This window comes from Sebastes fasciatus, chromosome 7 (assembly GCF_043250625.1).
Source record: "Sebastes fasciatus isolate fSebFas1 chromosome 7, fSebFas1.pri, whole genome shotgun sequence".
NCBI lineage: Eukaryota > Metazoa > Chordata > Actinopteri > Perciformes > Sebastidae > Sebastes > Sebastes fasciatus.
The window spans coordinates 34,930,424-34,937,046 of record NC_133801.1 but is presented as its reverse complement, the minus strand read 5'-3'; the positions used below and the strand labels follow the sequence as shown (position 1 = coordinate 34,937,046).

General features: G+C 42.6%; 1 protein-coding gene across 1 annotated transcript in view; it reads left to right on the top strand.

Annotated features, from left to right (window-relative positions):
* Positions 1-269: 269 nt before the first annotated feature.
* Positions 270-6,623, top strand: part of cdon (cell adhesion associated, oncogene regulated) — a 46,986-nt gene continuing 40,632 nt past the window's right edge. The window contains exon 1 of the mRNA XM_074640463.1: positions 270-646. The gene's annotated coding sequence lies outside the window, so the exon portion shown is untranslated. The remainder of the gene's footprint in view (positions 647-6,623) is intronic.

The following is a 6,623-nucleotide window of genomic DNA, read 5'->3' as shown; positions in this document are numbered from 1 at the left end:
TCACACAGCTCGGCTGCGCAGAGGAGGAAGGAGGAAGTTTGTTTTTTGTTCTCATTAGATTGTAAAAGTTGTTAATGCACAGTGTATATGGGTAACACCCCCCTGCCCTCTTTCTCCCTCCCTCCCTCCCTCTCCTCTCCAGGAGCCGTAGTGAGCTGTGGAGCTGTGGGGCTGGGACATTCCTGGTTTGACGAGCAGCTTCGCCGCTGCCATGATTTGCTGAGCAACTCGACACTGACTCAGAGATGCGTGTGTGAGGAGGCAGCAGCGGTAGAGACACGGAGACCAAGAAGTTCCTTTAACGGGTTAGAAAGACATACAGACAGAGAGCCGGGACATTACGCAAATATCAAAGCACGCGGACTCCAAACTTCCAGCAGAGCAAACTCTCCACTCCCTGGACTCCAGTGTGGACCATCGACCAGGGAGGAGTTGTCTCACCTTGGTCCCGAAGCCTGCGCTGCTCTGCGGGTCTGAACTCTCTCTTCGTCCCTCGTCCTCCTCCGGCTGTGTTCATGTTGCTCCCGTCGTCTCGCAAACACAGCCCGTGTCTAATGGAGGGCCCTGTACGGATATGCCTCCAGAAGAATGCGTTTTGCTGCTAATTCACCCGACGGCTCGCAGCGTTTGCCCTCCTGCAACAGAGGTAAGGACGGAGGGGAGACAGACAGGGAGTCCCGGGCCGACCGGCCGGCTGGGAGCGGGTTGGAGCGGGTTGGGGAGGCTTCGGTGTGAGCACCAGGCCAGCTGGGTTTCTCTGCTAATAACAAAAGAAAAAGTGACGTTGAAAGAAGCAGAGAGCTCCACAGTGCTACTTTAATGTGCTCTCTAGACAGGACCGTGTTTTGTGAACTTTGTATGCTGGTGAAAGTGGAGCAGCGGCTCGGAGAGCAGCAGAGAGGCACACGCTCCGTCTGTGTGGAGGTCTGGGAGACTCAACATTCATATTATACTCATGAATTAACCGTCCACATTATAGACTATATCTACAGTTACATGCACATTACACACTCTGACACCACATAATTACTTATTTTGCTCTTTAACGTCCGTTTTTACTTCATTACAAAATTACACCTCTTATAGAAAATGAGACTTTTCTAGCAGTTTGGAGCTGATGAAGAATCACAATATGATGAAGAGTCACAATATGATGAAGAGTCAGAATATGATGAAGTGTCACAATAGGATCTAGTGGACCGTGTTGACTTCAGGCTACATCTTTGTTAAAGTATTATCTGCAGTAAGACAACACAAGACTGAGCAGCATTTTGTGTTTTGCTCAAATTCACCCAAAAGCATTGAAATGCTCATTATTATTCAGCAGCTATCTGTTAGCTTTCTGCTTGTTGGCCCGGCCCAGTGCTCTGTGTTGTTGTGTTGTCTGAGGTGAATGAAATGCAAGTAAAAAGGTCTAAATATTAGTTTGGTAAACAGCTCTGGAAGGCAGGACTGACTGACTGACACCGGGTGAAAACAGATGGCCTGCGGCTGCATTTCTGCTTTGATAGATGAAAGAAGATTTTTTTTTAGAAATGGCAAATATGTCCCTCCGTTGACACACTGGTGTCCCAGTCATAAAAGGTGCAAATGGACTGAGGATATGTGAAGCGTTGCTTTGTTCTAAAGTTATACTTTTTATTATGGATCTGCTTTAGGAGCCAACCTTCTGCCACAGTTCCCACTGTGCAGGAACATGGTGGCTTAGACTAATATTTGAAGTTGTGTGTTTTTTTCTCTTCCTCTCTCTCCAAAGACAGAGAGGCTTTATTGTTTTAGATAAATCCCCTCAGGGTGTCATAAATGTGGGTTTTGTAAAGCCGTGTTGCTGTAAAATTTGGCAAGTGCACAAATTACTGTGCAAAGCATACAAAAGCAACTCCTGCCTGATCGCATGACGGTGTCATTGTTTACTGATTGGGCATAGGATTTTTGCTGATTTATGATTTGCGATTAGAAATGATAAAAACACACTGCAGGCAAAGGGGAATCTTTAAAAACCACCTCAAAGATGCAGATGTGTGGACGTATAGTCTCATCAGACAGCTTTTGCTTTGTTCCTATTGGCTCAGTTTCACACGTTTCTTCAGCGTCTGCACTCTTCTTTCAATGTGGGAAATATTCCAAAAAAACAATACATATTTTTTGATGTGGCAAAAAAATGCCCTCACCAACTAACAGCAATGAGTGTGCGAGTCTGTGCACATGAGCTTATTCTACTCAAGTCTTGCTGTGTTGTGATCTGCACCGCTGCACCTCGGGAACTTTGAGGACGACAACTCAATACTTTGTAGTTTTTGAATCATAGACAGTTTTTTATTTAATTTTTAAATTTTTAGCATTAATCCACATTTTTACAATTTCAATTTCAATTTTTTTAATGTCAAATAGTGAAGTTAGTTTTGTACAGTGTGTTGTTAAAACCTTTTTTTGTTTACTATACGTGCAAATATAAATGTTAAAATGTGTAAAAGAGGCACCATAAATGTTGAGGATTGTATACTATCAATGATAATCAGAGATCTTTCAGAGCACAGATAAAAAGGATGATAGTCATGTCGTGGCTGCAGAGACAAGTTCTTCACTTATTTCCCTCAAGTCATTTCCTCTGTCTGCCGTTCAACCCCATCATCAGAGCTTCACAGGGACTTTTGTTACATAGGGGTGACTCTCAGAAAACCGAACACTTTAAAAGTTATCGAAAACAAAGTCTCGAGTCCCTCTCGAATGCATCCAGTCGGTGGGACACACATGGCTGCCCTCAGATAAAACACTTTCAAGTTCAAACAGTTGCTTGTGCATTGTTGCGTCGGCGGGGGGACAAGAAGACACTTCCGATGCCTTTCAAATCCTTTCAGTGCTCCCCAATATTGGGTGAGCTTTTGACAGGGCCAGAGAGAGATTTGCTCTTTGTGTTCGTACTTTTAAAGGAGAAATCCTCCCTCAGGTTTTGATTCGGAGTCTGTTCCAGGACGTTTTTTTTTAGTAAGATCTTGTAATTTTTTTTTCCTGTGCCGACTTTCCTTCAACCTGCCTCATTCCAACTTAATTCCCTCCATGATTTCCCACTTTTCCTTGAATACCTTCCTCCCTCGCTCTTAACTACCACTGCATTCGCTGCATTGCATTCTGGTCAGTCTGTGGAGAAATTGGTTTATTTCTTTTGTTGCTGGAAATAGCATCATGTTGTTAGGCAGTTTCTTCATAAAAAATCCATCAAAATAGACTCATAAATCCAAGCTCCAATACCAATAACTGGTGGATTTCAAGCTGGACATGAATTATTACAGTATGTTGGTATTGTGTGGGATTTCCCCCTAAGTAACTACATATTGGTAATGTGATTGAATCAGACAACGACAGAGCCTCAGAGTCATGTTTTTATTTTCACAGCGTTTTTTTGTGACTTGTAGGGAAATTAATAAACCATTAGTGGCCCGGCCCTTATCAGACAGACCCGAACAAAGCACAACTATGCCATTAAAGCGAGCTCGAATAATGTTTGAGCCATTAGGGTGCTCGCTAATGATAAACACATGTTGCTGTAGGAGAACTATGTTAAGTGGGCAATTTGAATGTAAGCAGCATGTGTAATGATGCCAGCCGCTGCTCTCATAATGGCCCTTTTGATTTTTCTGATGCAGTATTATAATCACACAACCGCACATACGCTCCAACAACGACAAGTGATTGTTGAATAGTAGCAGTTGAGGTAACGTTTTGGTTTCCATGGTAACGATCAGGTTTCATTAAAGATGAAACCAGGAAGTGATGTCGCATATGAGTAAAAATCTTTTTTAGTTTTGGCTGAGGCTGGGCTATATATCAATATTATATTGATATCATGATATGAGACTAGATTTTGGATATGGTAATATGGCAAACGTGTTGTCGTTCCCTGATTTTACAGTAAAATGATGTCGTTTCCTGAACTTAGCAGACTGTTCTAACTGTTTTATTACTTGCCTTTACCCACTTTGTTACTGATGATTATTTATCAAAAATCTCATCATGTAAATATTTTGTAAAAGCAATGTTATTACAATATGGTCGCAATATCGATATCGAGGTATTTGGTAAAAATTTGTGATATTTGATTTTCAATTTTTTTTTATTACATTAAATTTTTTAATCTGTTCAAATGTACCTTAAAGGGAAATATATCAAGTATTTAATACTATTATCAACATGGGAGTGGGCAAATATGCTGCTTTATGCACAAATATGTATATATTTATAATTGAAAATCAATTAACAACACAAAGACCCTCAAAGGTACTGCATTTAGCATAAAAAATATGCTCTAATCATAACATGAACAAAAGCTGTCAGTGTGTCAGTGTGCTGACTTGACTATGACTTGCCCCAAACTGCATGTGATTATCATAAAGTGGGCATGTCTGTAAAGGGGAGACTCGTTGGTACCCATAGAACCCATTTACATTCACATATCTGGAGGTCAGAGGTCAAGGGACCCCTTTGAAAATGACCATGACAGTTTTTCCTCGCAAAAATTTAGCGTAAGTTTGAAGCGTTATTTAACCTCCTTCCTGACAAGCTAGTATGACATGGTTGGTACTGATGGATTCCTGAGGTCTTCTAGGTTCATATAATAGTACCTTCACTCTAGTTTTAAAACTGAGCCTGCTACAACCTCCAAAATCGCAAGTTGTTTTAATGCGTTAAAGAAATTAGTGGCGTTAAAAAGAATTTGCGTTAACACATCATTATCGCGTTAACTCTGACAGCCCTAGTTAATACGGATACAATTAGTCGACCAGCTAATTAATCGATAACTACTTTTGATAACTTTGGGTTGCTGGGGGATTGTGATTGTTTTTTTTCACTAATCTTTTAGTTAGAGTTTATAACGCTAAAGATAACCCCCACAAATAGTTAACAGATGAAATAATTGTTAGTTGCAGCCCTACTTTCAATGATGGTTAAGTGGATGAATGTATATCGGAGGTCAGTGTGGTGGGAGAGGGTGTGTCTCCATGGGTGACTAAAGTATATTTCGAGGCACCTCCCACATTCTCCCGTTTTCTAGGCCGTACAGATTCGAGGCCAGGCAGCAGACCTCAGCCCTAGCCCTGAAGTGAATTAAAATCCTAAATCACAATGTGGTCTGGCTGTTTATCTGGCTTCACGCAGTGATCTGTCATATCATTGCTCCAAAGGATCAACCTTTGGCTGAGAAAACATGTTCTCAGAGTCATAAAACAGGAGAAAAGTCTCAAATCTGAGCCACCACCTTATTTTTCATCATCATCACAATATTTTGACAGCTGTAATTAAGTCTTGCTCGTTTTCTAAATCTCCAATGGCTAATCCGTTTCAGCTTCTTAGTGTAATAAAGTAACATTTAGTGGACTGTTGTGTGACCCGCCAAACATATCTTCCCAAATCTGTCTTGTTTTGAACTCATGACACATATCCCTCCTTTTACTCTCATTGCTCAGGGATTGAGTCATACTGCAGCCCTTTTTCTACTGTGGCCTTTTACTCCGCGAGCTTCAGCTCCCATTCGTCAAGGACGGACCCAGAGCTCAGGCCCCATTAGATGGACAGACAGAGGGGAGTTTTGGGCAGCGTGCCAAAGAGCCCCCATGTTTAAGGAGCCAGGGGGTGCTGATTGACAACACCCAGCAGCCATGAGCAGGAGGTCGATGGGAAAGATGGGCAGGTCAGAGAGAGAGTTTGAGTTCTCGTGACTGCTGGGTTGGTGAGTGCACCCTGCAGCTGCAGCGCCAAAAAAAAAAAAAAAGACTTTCCACCCTCCGTTTCCCTCCCTAAATTTATTCCAGGGACAAGCTGTGAGTGGAATTGGATAAATCGAAGCTGTGTTGAAGAAGTCGTGAAGGCAAACGCAGTAGCTGAAGGTGTCACTTGTGTTTATGTGAAGCTGTCATTAGTAGCACTTCTTATCTGCTCTGAGCTCACACTGTCATTATTTTAACTGCACAACGTCTCGTGGGACCCCCTCCCCGTTTCTTCCATGCCCCCCCCCAACACTCTGACAGATGATCCAAACAGCCCGGCGCTGCTGACTCGCTTTACTACGCAAGCATGTTACTCCAGCAGGTCACAGATAGGCTGCAAGCTTCCTCCGGTACAACTCCTCCGAAATGTCAAAGGTGAGCCGACTGTAGCCCGATGTGTACGCCAGCTTTCAACAGATGGTCGTATTGAGTTTCTACAAATTCAGAACCTTGAAGGACCTGAAACAGGATAATGACTTTCCAGAGATTTGAGAAATGAAATGAGAAACATCGGGGCGTAATTGTTAAGACAAACAAACAGTTTTTTGGGAGCAGCAGAAACAGATGTTCCAGCCAGCCACCGAAAGGCAGCGGGACGAAGCCGTACAGGCTGGAGAGACAGGCAGGGCGAGGAGCTCTGCTTCTTCTCTGAACATGGTTTGTTTTCTGTTAATGTAATGGAAATACAGACCTCGACTAAATATATGTCTGCATTGTCAATATGATAAGGGAATGTAAACCAACAGCACACATGGTGCTTTGAGGAAAAACACACTGTCCAGGTGGGAAGAGTTGATGAGAATACCTCAAGATCAGATGGTCAGGAGCAGTTTGTGTGACACAGAAGGACACAGATGATTT